This window comes from Pelodiscus sinensis, chromosome 20, assembly GCF_052426305.1.
Source record: "Pelodiscus sinensis isolate ZL-2025 chromosome 20, ASM5242630v1, whole genome shotgun sequence".
NCBI lineage: Eukaryota > Metazoa > Chordata > Testudines > Trionychidae > Pelodiscus > Pelodiscus sinensis.
This window is the reverse complement of record NC_143071.1, coordinates 22138964-22158767: the sequence shown is the minus strand read 5'-3', so window position 1 is coordinate 22158767 and position 19804 is coordinate 22138964. Positions and strand designations below refer to the sequence as shown.

The window sequence follows — 19804 nt, the reverse complement described above, 5'->3', positions numbered from 1 at the left end:
TAGTCAAAACTCGAACAGCCACATTCTGGACCAGCTGAAGTTTCCAAAGGCTCTTGAGAGGCAGCACCACATAAAGCACTTTACAGTAATCCAGTTGGGATGTAACAAGAGCATGGATCACTGTGGCCAAGTCATGCTTGTTCATGAAGGGTCACAGCTGGCGGATCAGACAAAGCTACCCAAAGGCACTCCTGGCCACCGAAGAAATCTGGTTCTCAAATGTTTAAAAAGGGTCCAGGAGGACTCCCAAGCTGTGTACTTGTTATTTGGGGGAGAGTAACCCCATCTAGAACAAGTACCATGCCACATCCCTGAAAAGATGGCCTCCTGATCCACAGGACCTCCAGTGTTATTTGGATTCAACTTCAGCTTGTTTGACTTCATCCAGTCCATCACCGCCTCTAGACACTGGTTTAGATCAGTCGCCACCACACTAGTTCTGATGTGACAGGGAAATAGAGTTGGGTGTCATCTGTATATTGATGGCATGGTCCTCCAAAACTCCTTATGACCTCTCCCAGCAGCTTCAAGTAGATGTTAAACAGAACAGGGGACAAGATGGAACCTTGCGGGACCCCGCAGCACAATCGCCACGGGGTTGAATAGCAGCCCCCTAACTCTACCTTCTGAAAGCGTCTCAACAGGTAAGACTAGAACCACTGCAGAATAGTGCCTCCAATACCCAGCTCCACTAGGCGTTCCAGAAGGATACCATGGTCAATGGAATCAAAAGCCACAGAGGGCCAAGAGAATCAACCGGGATGCACTCCCCCGTCTATCTTCAGGTGTAGGTCATTTACTAGGGCGACCAAGGTGGTTTCAGTTCCAAAACCTGGCCTAAAGCCAGACTGAAATGGATCTAAATAATCTGTTTCTTCCAAGAAAACTTGGGGTTACAATGCCACTGCCTACTCAAGAACCTTGCCCAAGAAAGGAATAGCAGCAACTGGGCAATAGTTATTCAAAACATGTGGGTCCAGGGAAGGCTTCTTAAGTAGAGGCTTTATCGCTGCCTCTTTCAAGGTGGTGGGAACCATACCAGACCGAAGAGACACATTAATAATCCCCTAGACCCTAGTCATCCCTTCCCAGCTAGATTTAATAAGCCATGAAGGGCAGGGGTCGAACGAGCACGTGATCGGTCACGTTCCTCCAAGGATCTTGTCCACATACTCAGTCTGCAATAGCTGAAACTGTTCCAAAGAAAAATGACTGGGCGGTGCGCTCAACACCTTCCTAGGCAGTCATTTCCTATTTTCTATGTGGGCAACTGATTGTTCCTTTCTGAATGGAGCACTTTACATTTGTCCTTATTGAATTTCATCCCATTTACCTCAGACCATTTCTCCAGTTTATCCAGATCATTTTGAATTATAATCCTATCCTCCAAAGCACTTGTAACCCCTCCGAGGTTGGTATCATCCACAAATTTTATAAGCGTACTCTGTATGCCGTTATCAAAATTGTTGATGAAGATACTGAACTGAATTGCTCCCAAAACTTGATTTAATTAGGATATTCCAAAGAGCAATAAACGAAGTCAAAAAGGTACCTATTCACCCTTTCATTTTGCAAAGGTAAAAAACCTTTAGTTTTAAACTCCCTTCCCCCCCCCCCCCCCCCCCCACATATACACACCAAAAAAAAAAAAAAATCGAGAAATACCCTCACTGAAACTGATTTATTTTATAAGCTTAAAGCCTTCATTCTTCAAAATGTAAGAACATTTGTGGTTGGGATATGTTTTACAGAAGATAATGATTACCTCTAATTCATGTTTTCTCTTGAAGGTGAATGCTTAAGATAATATAAGCTTTGATATAGGAGAAGGGAGAGAGAGGGCATAACTGTGTTTGTGTGTATGGGGGGGGGGGGAGAAGAGTGTGTTTTGGAGAATGTCAGCATGCTCTCATGGAAATTCAGACAGTGGCAGCAAACAACCTGTTCTGAAGCAGGAAGAGGGTGAAATCCTAACATCTTAGCACCCCTTCTCTTTGTACAGCTCGTTCTCTCACTCACACTCACACTCACCACAGCCTCTGTGTTTAACAGCAGAACCATTCCACCTGAAGGGTTTGCTCTGTGTCAGAAGTCAATTAGCACAGCATGCAGACTGTCGGAAAAGGAGCTCTGAAAAGAGATATGCACATGTCTGCAGGGCACACAGTACCAAACAAGGAGCAGAGGGGACTTGAGGAATTATAGGCCATTTCAGGAAGCCAGTCAAAAGGCAACAAACAATTCAAGTTTCCACACTGGCCTCCAGTACTGAATCCAAAGCTCAGCAAGCTCTACGCTTCTCATCAAGAGGGTTTACCTGGAATGCAGTAACTACGGAATTAGTACACACCAAGTACCTTGCCAGTGTGAACAGCTCAGGAATTACAGTGCTAGGAGCCCATTTCCTGCACTGTAACTTACCAGTGTAAACTTGACCTTAGTCTACACTGGAACTTTACTGTGCTACAACTTTCTGGCTCAGGGGTGTAAAAGCGCACGCACGCACACCCTGAGTGCAGCAAATTACAATGTTGTAAAGCGCCAGTGTAACCTGCTCTACAGCTATGCTCCCAGCACGGTTAGCTATATCCCTCATGGAGGTGATTTACACAGACTTCTCTCCCAGCACTTCTGCCATGGCAGCACTCTAGTTTAAAATATAGACAAACCTCAAGAAGGAACTTTTGGTCCAGCACACATCTGCACATGACATCTCAGAACCCTCAGCACTACTAGTGACATGGAGTTTGCAAAAGCCTTGCAAAAGGGTTAGATTTAAATTGGTCTGTGATCATTCTAATAGGATGTGGTAATACTATGGCAATTTAAGGTACTAACAATTTCTGCTGTTAAACGTCAGATTGTTCAGACTGCATAGACCATGAAAGGAGACCGTAACTGGCCTTGGTAAACAGAGAGACTTAGTCAGATTTAATTGAAATTTCAAGTTTTTAATATTTATTAATTTATCTCCACATTATTTCTTGAATAGGTTCTTTTTTTTAGTAATAGAAATGTAGCTGTGTTAGTCTGGTGTAGCTGAAGCAAAATGCAGGACTTTTTTTTAAACATTGTCCAATAGGACTTAGTGTACGACAAAGCAAGCAGAATTCACTGACCCCTAGATAAAGCCCTGTGTCTATCTCAGAGTCAGGACTCATGGAGGAGCTGGGGAATAATTTGATCTGGTCCTAACTTTCACAAAGGAGAATGCCCCACAGATCAGACCCACTCCTGAATGTGTCATTTCAGAGGGAAGCTGTCTGGCATTATAATCTCTGCATTATGTGAACTGGCAGTAACTCTCTATAAGTGGCAAGTGGGAGTTTGCAGTGAAGAAATGCAGAAGGAACATGGAGGATAGAAAACAAGGAGAAAAGCAGAAAAAGTAGGAAGGGAAGGAAGAGAAGAGGACAAAGCACAGCAGTCATTTTACAAGGGAGCAGATTCCTCATTGAGCAACAATGTAACAATCCCCCGTGATCTTATAGCAATAATAATGAAGGCATCTAGTCCCTACACAAACACTGTCATCCCCCTTGTTATTATTATAAAGCTCCCCATGCCTTCAGATCTTCACTATCCCCTGCCCAGTGTGACTCAGATACTTGGGTTTGGCCCTGGCTCCCAAAAGCCTCTGCATCTTCAGGTTTATATACTAAGGGGCTACGTCTACACTGGCCCCTTTTCCGGAAGGGGCATGTAAATTTCATGAGTCGTCGTAGGGAAATCCGCGGGGGATTTAAATATCCCCCGCGGCATTTAAATAAAAATGTCCGCCGCTTTTTTCCGGCTTTTAAAAAAGCCGGAAAAGAGCGTCTACACTGGCCCCGATCCTCCGGAAAAAGCGCCCTTTTCCGGAGGCTCTTATTCCTACTTCGAAGTAGGAATAAGAGCCTCCGGAAAAGGGTGCTTTTTCCGGAGGACCGGGGCCAGTGTAGACGCTCTTTTCTGGCTTTTTTAAAAGCCGGAAAAAAGCGGCGGACATTTTTATTTAAATGCCGCGGGGGATATTTAAATCCCCCGCGGATTTCCCTACGACGACTCATGAAATTTACATGCCCCTTCCGGAAAAGGGGCCAGTGTAGACGTAGCCAGGGTGTAAAATCCCATTTAATCAGTTAACTGGTTAAACCGTAAATTTAGCAGGTTAACCGATTAACCAGGATGGTGGGATACCACTCTAGCCCAGCTGAAGCAGCCCCCAACAGCACAGGGCTGCCAGCTCCCACCCCAGCCCACAGCTCAGTGGGACCGGCAGAGCTGAATCAGCCCTCCACCCGTGGTGGGCAGATGGGGAACTGTTCCTGGATGTTGGTTAACCATTACCCATTAAGCCTAAGAAAGGGTGATGCTAATGGGTAACCAGTTAACTGGTTACTCTTTCACATGCTTAATCTATTCTAACATGTACCAGAAAACTTCGATGTAAATGTACCCTGATCTAGCCTGCCCTATATTCAGTGGCCATGTCCCTGCTGCCGCACACTAAAAAAAATCACTAATTTCAAAGCAGGGAAGATCAAAATCCACATAGGCCCATTTAGAGTGCAATAGCAGGGGCCAGATAATTAGTGCATAGCAGACTAGTGCAGGTTAGATATACTCCCCTGCCTACCACCAACAGTTCAGAGAGACAAGCCCTTTCCCCCTCTGGTGGCAGAAATACATGATTTCAATTATTCTGTAGTTTATGGATAGATGTTTATGAGGTACGTGCTTGTGTACATCACAGAAGATGAGATTTGGAAGAGACCTCAGGAGACATCTAGTCCAACCCCTGGTCAAAGCAGGACCAACCCCAACTAAATCATCCCAGTCAGAGCTTTGTCAAGAATTTGGTAAGTGGTCCATGAAGATATTTGGTAATATCTTCCATGATATTAATGGAGGAGATGCAGGTCTGAGATGGAGGTTGGGTGCAGAAGGGAGCTCAGGACAGAGGACTGGGGTGCAGGAGAGGGTTTGGGGGGGTGTCTGGGAAGGAGTAGGGTGTTGGAGGGGGTTGCGACCTGAGGCAATAGATTGGGATACAGGAGGGAGATGCAGAATCTGGGAGGGTATGGGTGCAGGAGAAGATTCTGACCTCAATGAGGAGTGTAGGTGGGGTTGCAGGATCTGGGAGGGGAGTGTCACCTGAGGCAGAGGTGCAGGAAGGGGTGCAGGTGGTTTGATTTATGACCATGGGGTGCAGAAGAAGGTGGGGTGCCAGCAGAAGGCTCTGGCTGGGAGGCTGTGACGGGGCTAACCTGCCCCACACTGAGCAGGAGGAAGGGGAGCCCATTTATTGGGCAGAACACGCCCCTCCCCCACAGCCCTACTGGGCATGCTCGAAGTGCAGCCTCGCTATAAAAGACTGCTGGGCTGCTCAGTTGAGGCAGGACGCTGGGGAGGCAGGAGCTCCGGCCCAAGCTGCAGGCCCGCCGCCGGACCTGCCGCCAGATCCAGATCCAGAGCCGGAGGAGGCGCTGCTGCTTCTGCCACCAGCCCCGGGGCGAGCCCGCCCTCAACACCGACGCCCGGTGGCCACCCGCCCCGCTGCAGAACGCCCGGTGCCGCTGCCCCAGGGACAAGCCCGTCGGACGAAGACGCTGCCGGCAACCCAGCATCGCCAGGTGGGACCTCCGTCGGCTACCAGATTGGGGGTAGGAAGCAACCCAGGGCAAGGGGCCGGGAAACTCCCCCCCCCCCCCCCAGTGGGCTTAGCATGTTTTGGGGGAGGATCCCCCACTGAGCCAGTGGTGGGAACCACCCACCACTATCAGGGCCCTGGGTTGGGGTCTGGTGGAGAGGGAGGGCCCCGACCCCCCTACCCCACCCCGCAGTGCGGGACTAGGCCGCTGGGCTTGCTGCGAGTGCGGGACTAGGCCGCTGGGCCTGCTGCGAGTGCGGGACTAGGCCGCTGGGCCTGCTGCGAGTGCGGGACTAGGCCGCTGGGCCTGCTGCGAGTGCTGGACTAGGCCGCTGGGCCTGCTGCGGGTGCGGACTAGGCCCCCAGGCTGGGGGTTAGCGCTTTGTTCCCCAGGGGAAAGGGGCCAGAGGTGGGTGGTACCCCGCCACAACTGGTGGAGAATGTGGGCATCAATCCCCCCCCCTTGAGTAAAAGGGGATGCAGAGAGGGGTTTCTTTTTTTTTAGGGGTGCTTTAAAAAAAAAAAAGGAGAAAAGGGGCAGGATTTAGTCGGGCAGGTGCTCGAGGGGGCCTGGGGGAAGATGGGCCCCCGGAAAGGTAATAGGGAGGCTGTGGGGCAGCTCCTGAACGGTTTGCCCAAGGAGGACCGGGAGTGGATCCGGCGACAGGGGCCCAAGACGTTGGGGCAGGCGGTAGCCCTATTGAAAGGGCTCTGGGTTGGCGGGGGAGCCCTGAGGGTGACAGGCCGCCCAGGGAGCCGCCAGGGAGACCCCGGGAAAGAGAGGGGCACCCCCAGGGCCTGTAGCTATGGGCAAGTACTAGTAGCGGGGGTGCAACCGCAGAAAGAAGGGGAGACAAAGATACTCATCCCAGTTAAGGTGCAAGGGGAGGAGACCACAGCCTTGGTGGATACGGGTTGTGGACAGACGCTGATAGAAGAAGACATAGTTGGCGACCCAGAGCAATGGGGGCCCCCGGTGAGAATGCAGTGTATCCACGGGGAGGTAAGGACGTACCCCACCGCTAAGGTGAAGCTAGCGATCGGGGCGCATGAAGAGATGTGCAGCGTAGGGGTAGTCCCCCGACTGGCTTACCCCGTGGTTGTGGGGCGGGACTGGCCCCACTTTTGGACCCTACTACAGGGCTACAGGCGAGGGGACCCCGGGGAGGGAGGCCCAGAACAGCCACAGGCAGCGCTAACAGAACTGCCGATGGAAGAAGACCCCGGGGAAGGGACCTCAAGGGGGGCCGGGGGGGAGTCCCACAACCCTCTCGAACAGACGCCCCCCCCCATAGATCCCCAAGAAACAGCTTTCGCCCTGCAGGGAGATTTCCTAGAGGAACAAAGGAACGACCCGACCCTCAGCCGGGCCTGGGAGCAGGCGGGAAGACCCGAGTCGACGGACCAGGCCACCTCGGGGGGGGCCCAAGGTCCGAGGTTCGAGATACGGGGTGATTTGTTGTACCGCCTGACCCAAGACCCGCAGACCCAAACCGAGATCTGCCAGCTGCTGGTACCCCAGCGGCTTCGGACGACGGTGTTGCGATTGGCCCATGATGTGCCCTGGGCAGGCCACCTTGGCTGGGAAAAGACGTTGTGCAGACTAGCCCAGCGATTCTTCTGGCCAGGAATACATCATGCGGTGAGGGCCTATTGTGCATCATGCCCCGAATGCCAGCGGGCTAGCCCCGGAGGAGTCCCCCAAGCCCCGTTGATCCCTCTGCCCGTGGTAGGGACACCCTTTGAACGCATAGGGTTGGACTTGGTCGGGCCGCTGGAGCGAAGCGCTAATAAGAACAAGTACATTCTGGTCATTGTGGATTACGCCACCCAATACCCAGAGGCGATCCCCCTCCGGGTCACGACAGCTCGCGCCATCGCCGATGAACTTTTAAAGGTGTTCGCCCGGGTGGGTCTCCCGAAGACAATCCTAACAGACCAGGGAAAAGGAAGTTACTCACTTCGTGCAGTAACGATCGTTCTTCGAGGTGTGTCCCCGTGGGTGCTCCACTTCTGGTGTCGGGCTGGTCCCGGCGCCGCAAATCGGAGCTTTAACAGAGCTGTGTGTGTGTGTGTGTGGTCGGGCAGCGCGCGTGCACTTCCGTTTCGCGCCTTTCATCTACCGCGCGCTGCCCGGCTCCCGCCAGTTCATCTCACCGCCTATCTGAAAGACAGAAAAACAAGATTCCGAAGCAGGGAGGAGGGCGGGTCGTGGAGCACCCACGGGGACACACCTCGAAGAACGATCGTTACTGCACGAAGTGAGTAACTTCCTTTTCTTCTTCGGGTAGTCCCCGTGGGTGCTCCACTTCTGGTGACTCCGAAGCAGTAATCTCGGCTAAACGTGTGTTTCGGAATCGGTATTCCGAGCAGTAGGCAACACTGCCAAGGCTACTGCTGAGTCAGTGGTGAAGTGCTGAACAATTGCATAATGTCTTGAAAAGGTAGAATTTGAAGACCAAGTCGCAGCACGGCAGATGTCACGAAGAGGGACACCTTTCACGAAAGCTGTAGACGCAGCGACTGCTCGTGTTGAGTGAGCTCTAGGTTGCGAGGTGAGAGACTTCTTACGGATAGTATAGCACGTCGTGATACAAGAGACAACCAGCTTGGAAATGCGCTGGGCGGATAAGGACTTGCCCTTAGAAGAGCCCGATGTTGAAATAAAGAGGCGGTCCGTCTTACGTAAAGTACGGGTTCTGTCTATATAGAAAGCCAGGGCTCTGCGGACATCGAGCGTATGCAGGAGAGCGTCTCGCTGAGATGCGTGCGGTTTTGGGAAGAAACATGGCAAAACAATTGGTTCGTTTATGTGAAATTCCGTACAGACTTTAGGTAGAAAGGCTGGATGAGACCTCAGTATCACTGATTCCGGGTTGAAGACTGTATAGGGAGGTGTTGACATTAGTGCGGATAACTCGCTCACCCTGCGTGCTGATGTTATAGCCAGAAGAAAAAGTACCTTCATCGTAAGCATCGGTAGCGGTACCATGGCCAGCGGTTCAAACGGTGGCCCAGTGAGGACATCGAGAACCAGGTCAAGACTCCATACAGGTGGCGGAGGTCTCCGTGGTGAGTTGAGGTTAGCCAATCCTCTGAGAAATCTAGCCATCATGGGGTGAGAAAAAACCGACTTGCCTTCAACGGGGTAGTGAAAAGCGGCTATTGCTGCTATGTGGACCTTAAGTGATGAAATGGCTAGTCCGGTTACCTGCAGCTGAAGGACATAGTCCAATAAGACATGCATCGGCGAAAGCAAGGGATCCAGGAGTTTAGGAGCACACCATCGTACAAATCTGGACCACTTTGACAGGTAGGTTTTCCTGGTGGAATCTCTCCTGCTGTGCAGGAGAACACGCTTCACTTGATCCGAACAAAGATTCTCGGACTCGCTGAACCATGTACCATCCATGCAGTGAGGTGCAGAGTGTCCAGCTTCGGGTGACGCAGTGAGCCTCTCTGTTGTGTCAGCAAATCTGGTAGGCAAGGCAGTCGGCGCGGTGCTCGTACAGAGAGCTGCCGAAGGGTTGAGTACCATGGCTGCCTGGGCCAGGCTGGGGCTATAAGTATCACTCGTGCCCTGTCCATCACAACCTTCTCGAGTACTCTGGGAATGAGTACAACAGGGGGGAATGCATACAAGAGTGATGTGCCCCAGGGAAGGAGGAATGCGTCTCCCAGCAAGTGAGGTCCCACTCCCGCTCTGGAACAGTAAGCTCTGCATTTTGCGTTGGCACGTGTTGCAAAGAGATCTATCGTCGGAAACCCCCACTGATGGAAGAGACTTAAGAGGACATCTGTGCGGATCACCCACTCGTGGTCCTGGGGGAAATACCTGCTCAGTGCATCGGCTGTGGTATTGTTCACACCCGGTAAGTATGACGCAACTATAGAGATGTTGTTTCGAATGCACCATTTCCAGAGACGGATCGCCTCCGCACAAAGTGAGCGGGATCGGGCACCCCCCTGTCTGTTTACGTAGTACATTGCGACTACGTTGTCCGTGAGAATTCTGGTGACAGTACCTTTTATGTATACCTTGAAGTGTTTGCAGGCATGAAACACGGCTCGAAGCTCGAGAAGATTGATATGGAGCATCATCTCCATAGTGGACCAACGACCCTGAACTGTTTTTGTGCCCATGTGGGCACCCCAGCCGATGAGAGAAGCATCTGTGGTTATCTCTCGTGACGGTTGTGGTGCATGGAAGGGAACTCCTGACAACGTGTTGTTGTGATTCGTCCACCATACTAGGGAGTCCTTGACATGTACTGGAAGTACTACAGTTTTGCGAATGCTGTGGTCGGTAGGCTTGTAAACCGTGCTTAGCCAATGCTGCAGACACCTGAGGTGCAGTCTTGAATGGCGCACTATGATTGTCGTGGAAGCCATATGTCCCAGAAGCTGGAGACATACGCGTACCGGGAGCATTGGAGCGTGCAAAACTGTTTTTATCAGATCTTGCATTACTTGAAAACGCTCGAGTGGAAGGTGGACTCTTTCCGACTGGGAGTCGAGACGCGCTCCTATGAAGGTTAAAATCTGTGTAGGTAGTGGGCGCGATTTTTGAGTGTTCACGATAAGGCCAAGGGAGTCGAACAACTCCTGAGTTGCGACTACCATGTGGTGAGCCTCTAACTGGGTGCGCGCCTTGATGAGGCAATCGTCGAGGTAGGGAAAGATAACGACTCCTATCCTTCGAAGATGGGCAGCCACTACCGCTAGTGTCTTGGAGAACACCCTTGGGGCCGAAATGAGGCCGAAAGGCAGAACCCTGTACTGAAAATGATCGTCGCCCACTACGAATCTGAGAAAACGCCTGTGGGCTATGTGAATCGTTACATGGAAATATGCGTCTTGCAAATCCAGGACTGCGAACCAGTCTCCTCTGTTTAGTGCTGGCATGATCTTGGCCAGGGTGGTCATTTCGAAGCGCTGCTTTCGGATAAAACGGTTCAGACCCCTCAGATCCAGGATCGGTCTCCACCCTCCGGACTTTTTGGGAACCAGGAAATACCTGGAGTAGAACCCTTTGCCTCGGAATTCGTCGGGTACTCTCTCTATGGCTCCGATCTCGAGTAGGTGAAGAACCTCTTCTCGAAGAGCGGCCCCATGAGACGGGTCCCTGAGAAGGGATGGGGTGGGAGGAGTGGTCGGAGGGATTGATGCGAACGGGATTGTCAGGCCCGACGATATGACCTCTAGGACCCATCGGTCCGAGGTAATGGTGGCCCATTGATGAAGGAATGGCCTGAGGCGAGGGTTAAGGGCTGTGAAGCAGGCATCTGAGTATGAGCACGCTGATCCCCTGCCGGTGCTGAGGACAGCTCCCTGTGGGGGGCCGTGGTTAAAAGCCCTTCAGCAGCCGGCACCGATGATACAACTGGTGCCGCTGCGTCTGTCTCTTTAAGAAGCCCCGGTGCCGGGTGAGGATCCCGAGCAGTGGGCTGATGAGACTCTGAAGTGCCGGCCGGCTTATTGACTGATGGAGCGCGGGTTACCCTCGAACGAGAAGTGCCCGGCTTGTCACCTGCGCTTACCCGCGACTGCGGAGCAGCTGGCAGGGAGTGAGCAGGAGAGGCTTTCCTCTTTTTTGATGAGGGCAAAGCCTCAGAAGGAGCCTTCCGCTTATCAGTCGTGGGGTCAGAGGCAGAGGATCCTGAGGCAGTGGAAGGCATGAGAGCCTTATCAAACAGGATCTCCTTTAAACGACGTTCCCGCTCCTTGCGGGCTCTAGTCGTCAGGCTGGCACAGTGGGAGCACTTTTGGGGGATGTGAGTCTCCCCAAGGCAGCGAATGCAAGCCGAGTGTCCATCTGACACCTGCATTGGTTCAGCACAGCCTTCACATTTCTTGAAGCCGGGGGAGCCCGGCATTTTGAGTTGTGGGGACTGAGTGTTACCGCCTGCTAAGAGCAGCCGCTTGTATGCATCCCTGGTTACTCCGTGTTACTTTCTTTCTGTTTAAACTTTATTTCCTTCCTTTTTTCTCTTCTTTTTTTTTTTTTTTTTTAAACCAGAGCAGGCAACAGAAAAAACGCCAACGGTGTATATCTATATATAGCACTGCTCTTTCTCAGTATACTCTTTCCTTTCTTCTTTCTTTATTTCTCTTTTTTTTTTTTTTTTTTTAAACCGCGTCTGCCAACGGGGCTAGAGGCAGTATATATTCATACAGTAAAAGTTATGGGGCTTCCCCACGGCAAACAGCTGAAGGGAAGAAGGGGGAAATTTTGAGGAGAGAGTAGGGAAGCTCCGTCTGTGACCCAAGGCGGATGAGAAGAACTGGCGGGAGCCGGGCAGCGCGCGGTAGATGAAAGGCGCGAAACGGGAGTGCACGCGCGCTGCCCGACACACACACACACACACAGCTCTGTTAAAGCTCCGATTTGCGGTGCCGGGACCAGCCCGACACTAGAAGTGGAGCACCCACGGGGACTACCCGAAGAAGAACTAACGTAACATCCAAGCTGATAACGGAGTTGTGCCGCCTACTGAACATTCATTCCCTGAGAACCTCTGTGTACCACCCCCAGACAGACGGGCTGGTGGAACGGTTCAACAGGACGCTGAAGTCAATGCTGCGGAAATTCGTCGACGACGACCCGCGACAGTGGGACAGGTGGCTGCCAGCTCTTCTCTTCGCTGTGAGGGAGGTCCCCCAAGCCTCCACGGGATTTTCCCCATTCGAATTATTGTATGGCCGACGACCGCGGGGAATTCTGGACTTACTGAGAGAGACTTGGGAGGGACAAGAGAGGGGGACCATCCACTACGTGTTACAGCTACGGGAGCGGCTAGAAGAATTGGGCCGGCTAGCCCAAGAGAACCCGCGGACGGCGCAGGAAACGCAAGCACACCACTACAACCAGAAGGCGAAGATGCGGATCTTTCAACCCGGGGATCGGGTGTTACTCTTATTGCCCTCCTCGGAGACCAAGCTATTAGCAAAGTGGCAAGGACCCTTCGAAGTCGTGCGGAAGGTCGGGCCAGTCGACTACGAGGTGAGGCTACCAGGGCGGCGGAAAGATTTACGGGTGTACCATGTAAACCTCCTGAAGGCCTGGAAGGAGAGGGAAGCAATGATGATCACCCCCTTCCCCCCAGAGGACGAGTTGGGACCACAAGTGGGAGCCTCGATGGAGAACCCCCAGGTAGATGTCGGGCAAGACCTAAAGGAGGGACAACAGCAACAGCTACAAGAACTCATAGCACGATTCCCACATGTATTGTCCGCTAAACCAGGAAGGACCCCGTTAATTAGTCACCACATTGCCACAAAACCGGGGCAGAAAGTACGGGATAATCACCGCCCCCTGCCCAGGAAGATGTGGGACACCGTGCGCCAAGAACTAAAAGAAATGTTGGCCCTAGGGGTGGTGGAAGAATCCCGAAGCGAGTGGAGGAGCCCCATAGTGCTGGTCCCCAAGCCCAATGGCTCAGTGAGGTTTTGCATTGACTTCCGCAAGGTGAACGCCATCTCCCAGTTCGATGCCTACCCCATGCCCCGGGTAGATGTACTATTAGAACGCCTGGGGAGGGCCAGATATATTTCGACCCTGGACCTCACTAAAGGATATTGGCAAATCCCGTTGACACCGAGGACGAAAGCCAAAACAGCATTCCCAACCCCTTTTGGGCTCTACCAATTTACGATGATGCCTTTCGGACTACATGGAGCCGCTGCCACATTTCAGCGGCTGATGGATCAAGTCTTGGCACCCCACAATGCGTATGCAGCGGCGTACATCGATGATATTATTGTGTACAGCGAAAGATGGGAGGAACATCTAACCCACTTAGAGGAGGTATTGAGGGCCCTAGGGGAAGCCAGGTTAACAGCAAACCCGGCCAAGTGTCACCTAGGGAAAGAAGAGGTAACCTACTTGGGGTATACGGTGGGGAAGGGACAGGTGAAACCCGTAATAGACAAAATTCAGGCCCTCCGAGAATACCCCGCTCCCACCACGAAACGGCAGGTGAGGCAGTTCCTAGGGTTGGTGGGCTATTACCGGCGCTTTGTCCCTAACTTTTCCACCATAACAGCCCCCCCGACGGACCTGACCAAAAACCAACACCCGCGGCGGGTAGAGTGGTCAGCAGCGTGCGAGAGTGCGTTTCAAACCTTGAGGGACCACCTTACCCGGGGACCGGTACTAGCCCAGCCGGATTTTGCCAAACCCTTCATCCTACAGACGGATGCTTCCGAGGTAGGCCTCGGGGCCGTACTATCCCAGGAGATAGAAGGAGTAGAACACCCGCTACTATACTTAAGCCGCAAGTTGTACCCGAGGGAAACCCGGTACTCCACCATAGAGAGGGAGGCACTGGCCGTGAAGTGGGCGGTGGACGCACTAAGGTATTATTTGCTGGGGAGTACTTTTTTGGTAGTGACGGATCACGCCCCTTTAAGGTGGCTGCAAACTATGAAAGACACCAATGCGCGTATCATGCGCTAGTACCTAGCCTTGCAGCCGTATTCGTTTCAAGTGGCACACAGACCCGGGAAGGCGCACGGCAATGCAGATTTTCTTTCGCGCATAGCTCCTAAGGAGGAGCCACCGGAAAGAAACCTTTTAAGGGGGGAGGTGTGTGACGGGGCTAACTTGCCCCGCACTGAGCAGGAGGAAAGGGAGCCCATTTATTGGGCAGAACACGCCCCTCCCCCACAGCCCTACTGGGCATGCTCGAAGTTCAGCCTCGCTATAAAAGACTGCTGGGCTGCTCAGTTGAGGCAGGACGCTGGGGAGGCAGGAGCTCCGGCCCAAGCTGCAGGCCTGCCGCCGGACCTGCCGCCAGATCCAGATCCAGAGCCGGAGGAGGCGCTGCTGCTTCTGCCACCAGCCCCGGGGCGAGCCCGCCCTCAACACCGACGCCCGGTGGCCACCCGCCCCGCTGCAGAACGCCCGGTGCCGCTGCCCAGGGACAAGCCCGTCAGACGAAGACGCTGCCGGCAACCCAGCATCGCCAGGTGGGACCTCCGTCGGCTACCAGATTGGGGGTAGGAAGCAACCCAGGGCAAGGGGCCGGGAAACCCCCCCCCCCCCCCCCCCAGTGGGCTTAGCATGTTTTGGGGGAGGACCCCCCGCTGAGCCGGTGGTGGGAACCACCCACCACCATTAGGGCCCTGGGTTGGGGTCCGGTGGAGAGGAAGGGCCCGGACCCCTCTACCCCACCCCGCAGTGCTGGACTAGGCCGCTGGGCCTGCTGCGAGTGCGGGACTAGGCCGCTGGGCCTGCTGCGAGTGCGGGACTAGGCCGCTGGGCCTGCTGCGAGTGCGGGACTAGGCCGCTGGGCCTGCTGCGAGTGCGGGACTAGGCCGCTGGGCCTGCTGCGAGTGCGGGACTAGGCCGCTGGGCCTGCTGCGGGTGCTGGACTAGGCCGCTGGGTCTGCTGCGGGTGCGGACTAGGCCCCCAGGCTGGGGGTTAGCGCTTTGTTCCCCAGGGGAAAGGGGCCAGAGGCGGGTGGTACCCCGCCACAGAGGCGCTTACCCTATACCAGGGGTTTTCAAACTTGGATCACGGACCTGCCAAGCAAAGCTCCTCTTGGCTGGAAGCTGCAGCCAATGGGAGCTGCGATACTCTAAAGCTCTGCAGCCATGGAGCAAACAAAGTGTTGTGGGACTGTGTCACACGGCTGAGGTGAGGACCTCATCTAGAGCATGACAAGGGTGTTCGTCTCACCCCTAGCGGCAGGGCTGCTCAGTTCAGTTTTCCCAATACAACCAAATGGTCAAAGTCTATTCCTTACCCCTATTAGTAGGGCAGCACAAGTCCATAGTCCTAATATGACACAATGATCAAAATCTGTAAACTGCCCCAGTCAGCAGGGCAGCACAGTTCAATAGTCTCAATATGACCCAATGGCCAAGGTATATAACTCGCTCCTATTAGCACAGCAGCACAAGCCCATAGTTAGAACATCAGAACTGGAAGGGACCTCAAGAGACCCTCAGTCCTCCCCCCCCCCCCGTCCTCATGGCAGGACCCAGCACTATCTAGACCATCCCTGATAGATGTCTGTCTCACCTGCTCTTAAATATCTCCAGTGATAAAAGATTCCACAACCTCCCTGGGCAACTTACTCTAGTGTTTAACCACCCTGACAGTTAGGAAGTTTTTCCTAATGTCCAACCTAAACCTCTCTTGTTGCAGTTTAAGCCCATTGCTTCTTGACCTACCATCAGAGGCCAAGGAGAACAATTTTCCCCCATCCTCCATGACATCCATCTAAAAGATATCTGAAAACCGCTATCAAGTCCCCTCTCAGACATCTCTTTTTGAAACTAACAAGCCCAATTCCTTCAGCCTTGCTTCATAGTTCTAATACGACCTAATGGTCCAAGTCTGTTTTAAGGGATAGCAAATAAGGAAAAGTTTTACATCCCCCAGCAACAGGGGACCAGGCCCTCCCACTCCACTGGACCCCAGCCCAGGACCCTGTTAGTGGCTTGCTCTAGCCACTGAGCGGGGAAATTGCTGCCACAAAACATTGACTCTCTGACAGCGGCTCACTCACCCTGTGGCCATCGCCGTCCCTGGGCTGCTTCCTGCTCCCAATGTCTCTGTGCACTGGTGGATCTCCATCCCCCCTCTTTCCTCTGGGATCTGGTTACTCCCACCTGCTTCTGAATCCTGCATTGGGTCTCCAACCTGGGTGGTAGCTCTCAGAGTCTGAGCCATCACTGGGGCTTGCAGGTGCCAGCCAGGAATGTCCTCTCCCTCCAGCTGCCAGCCCCAACTGAGCAGAGGTGCTGTCTTTTACAGTAGGGTAAAGAGGGTGTGGCCTCCTCCTCTCTCAAGACGGAATTAACCCCCTCCTGTTCAGTGCAGGGAGAGTATGCTGTGTCAGCCTGCCAGGGGCTTTTCCTGGCAGGTCCACAACCCACGTTTGAAAACCCCTGCCCTACGCGTCTCCTGGCCAGCAGCCTAGTGGAACCTCCCTGCCTGCCATGCCCCTGCACACTGCTCAAAGCAGCCCAGCGTGGGGCCCATGTGCTCTCTGCACACCACGACCGCCTAGGAGGGAGCTTCACCCACTGCCTCAGGTTCCAGCCAGCTCCCATTGACTGGTTTCTAGCCAATGGGAGCAGCAAGACTGTATTGGAAGCAGGGGCAGCAAGCAAAGGCTATCCCTAGGTGCGCAGCAAATACATGGCCCCTGAAGCCAGCTATTCTGAGCAGTATGCAAGGGCATGGCACACTGGGAGTTTGCCCAAAGTTCCCGCTAGGCCACAGGACAGTGGCCGGATGGATCTGATGGCTTGGCAGGACATATTTTTGCCATCCCTGCTTTATGTACTCCACTTCCTCTTCTTGCAGGGTTTTGCCCTGGCCCTGGGGCAGCAGCTTTAACTAAGCCAGCTCTCTGCAGAAGTCAGAGCCACCTCAGCTGTAGTTCGGTGCTGGGAAGATGCTCCAGCCAAGAGAGGCACCAGCCACTTTCCCAAAGTTGTGAAGGGCCTGCCAGGCCACAGCACAGGGGACACAGAACTCATTCCTCAGCTGGGCCCATGGGCTGTGACATCATGCTGGGCCCCTCTGGCTGCCTGGGCAGCCCTCCAGACAGGCCCAGTCGAGGGCACAGTAAGAACGCAAGAATAAAGAATGGCCACACTGAGTCAGACCAAGGGTCCATCTAGCTCAGTGTCCTGTCTTCCAAACGTGGCCAATGCCAGCTGCCCCAGAAGGAATGAACAGAACAGGAAATCATCAACTGATCCATCATCTGTCACCCATTCCCAGCTTCTGGCAAACAGAGACTAGGGCCACCCTCCCTGCCCATCCTATCTAATAGCCATTAATGGACCTAGCTTTCATTAATTTATCTGGTAGGGATGTAAATGAGTAGTCGGGTATATGATTAACCAATAAGCCTAGCCTTATTAGTTAATACTCTTGATTACTCCCATTACCTCCCAAACCACTGCCTCTGCATCAGAGATTGTGCCCATATACATATTTTTGTTAGTCTCAAAAGTGCTACAGGACCATTGTTGTTAAAAAATTTTTAGTTACAGACTAATGTGGCTACCCCTCAGACTTTTGGCACTGTACATTTTAATGCCTGTTTAACTAACCTCCTCATTTTTGTGTAGTTTCCCTTTCTGAAATTAAATGTCAAAGTGTTTGGCCTCTGTGGCATTTTTCCCACCTCAGGGATGTTAAATTTATAAATTATATTGTGGTCACTATTTCCAAGCAGTTCAGCAACATTCACCTTTTGGACCACATCCTGTGCTCCACTTACGACTAAATCAAGAATTGCCTCTCCTCTTGCGGGTCCCAGAACTAGCTGTTCCAAAAAGCAGTCATTTAAAGATGTCAAAAAAAATCTCTACATCCTATTCAGAGGTGACATGTGCCTAGTCAATATGGGGATGCAGGGACCCCCAACTTACAACCACCCAACTTACGAACCCCCCCATTTATGACCACTTTTTTTCATGCAAGATAACTCATAACCCCCCCCAATTTATGTCTGCAGCTCGCATTTACGACAGTATGCGACGCAGACTCCACTCGTCATCCCAAAGCAGGAAACACACAAGGTCAGTCAGACTCACCAGTCTGCAGCTGCTGCTTTAACTGCGCACGTCTCCGCCATATCGGTCTTCACTTTTTAGTTATTTTTGTGCATTATTTGAACTATTTAATTTAGTTTTCCTCCAATTCCGTAGTCAATTTTGGTATTTTTAGGGTATGAAATGGGTTTCCAGGAATCGAACCGCCATTTATAACATTGCGCCTATTGGAAATAAGGGTTTGACTTATGACAGCATGACTTAAGACAGTTGTCCAGGAACCAATTAGGTCATAAGTGTGGGGGTCACCTGTAGTTGAAATCCATTATTATTAAGGCTTTTTTTATTATTATTATTGTATGGAGACTCTAATCTCCTGTAGCATTTCACAATCACTACCACCATCTTGATCAAGAGGTGAGTAGTATGTCCCTACTGCTAAATTCTTATTATTAGAGCATGAAATTACTATCCATAGAATCATAGAATACTAGGACTGGAAGGGACCTCGAGAGGTCAAGTCCAGCCCTCTGCCCTCATGGCAGGACCAAATACTGTCTAGACCATCCCTGATAGACATTTATCTAACCTGCTCTTAAATATCTCCACAGGTGGGGATTCCACAACCTCCCTGGAGGTTGTATGGTACGGTTTGATGCATTTAAGATTTTTATTTCATTTGATTCTATGCTTTCTTTCACATGTAGTGCCACTCTCTCATCAACACAACCTATTCTTTCCTTCCAATGTATTCCCTACCTTGGTACTGCTGTCTCTCTCTGATTATCCTCATTCCACCAAGTTTCTGTGATGCCCATTATATCAATATCCTCCATTAATATGAGGCACTCTAGTTCACCCGTCTTATTATTTAGACTTCTAGCATTTGTCTGTAAGAACTTTAAAACCCTTCCCCTTTTAACTGTCTGACATTACTGGATATGACTGAATGGCACTTTCATTTGACTGTTTCTCATCAGATCTTACCCATATTATCTGTGATGTTGTTAGATTTTAGTATGAACATGCAGAATATTGTTACACCCACTGTTGTGTGTTTGCTCCAAAAACTGTGCAAAGTGGACCAAGCGAAAGCTTAAGTTTGCTGAGTATGTTTAGACTATTCACATGCCTGTATGATATTTGTGTGTGAAGTTATGATTTTTGGCTCTGTACTGATATTTCAAGTATTTGCTTCTGGGAAGCAGCAAGAGGGGTTGCCTGCCTATTGTGAAGGGTGGCTATTCCAGAGAATAGCAATACTGCTCTAACAACGGACCTTAAGTGTTGCCGATATACATCTGAGAAATTCTGCTGCAAACCTGCAGAGAAGCAGGTAGCCATGGCTATGTGCCTAAAAAGGACTTGGACAGGTGACAAATTCCATTTTGGGAGGAAGATTCACACTGAGAAAACAATGGGATTCCCTCCAAAAGGGCAAGGTTATAAAAAAGGCCACAGAGGTCTCTTCTTTCTTTTTATTAATAAACCTTTATATTTTAGAGTCTAAAGGATTGGCACATCATGCTCTTTTAGGTAAGACTGGAGGTATAAATTGACCTGGGAATGTGGCTGATCCTTTGGCCTTGGAAGAACTTGTTCAGATTTGGTAAGACTGGTATGTAAGCACTTTAAAACTTGTCCCTTTT

General features: G+C 51.8%; 1 protein-coding gene across 11 annotated transcripts in view; it reads right to left on the bottom strand.

Moving 5' to 3' along the window:
- Positions 1–19804, bottom strand: part of GAS7 (growth arrest specific 7) — a 247939-nt gene that overhangs the window by 136992 nt on the left and 91143 nt on the right. Inside the window, exon 1 of one of the 11 annotated variants that reach the window (XM_006122947.5) lies at positions 18198–18326. The exons of 9 other annotated variants lie outside the window; for them this stretch is intronic. The gene's annotated coding sequence lies outside the window, so the exon portion shown is untranslated. Of the gene's footprint in view, positions 1–2031; positions 2053–18197; positions 18327–19804 lie in introns of those variants that run through there. One more of the 11 variants, XM_006122946.5, reaches the window with a different exon arrangement.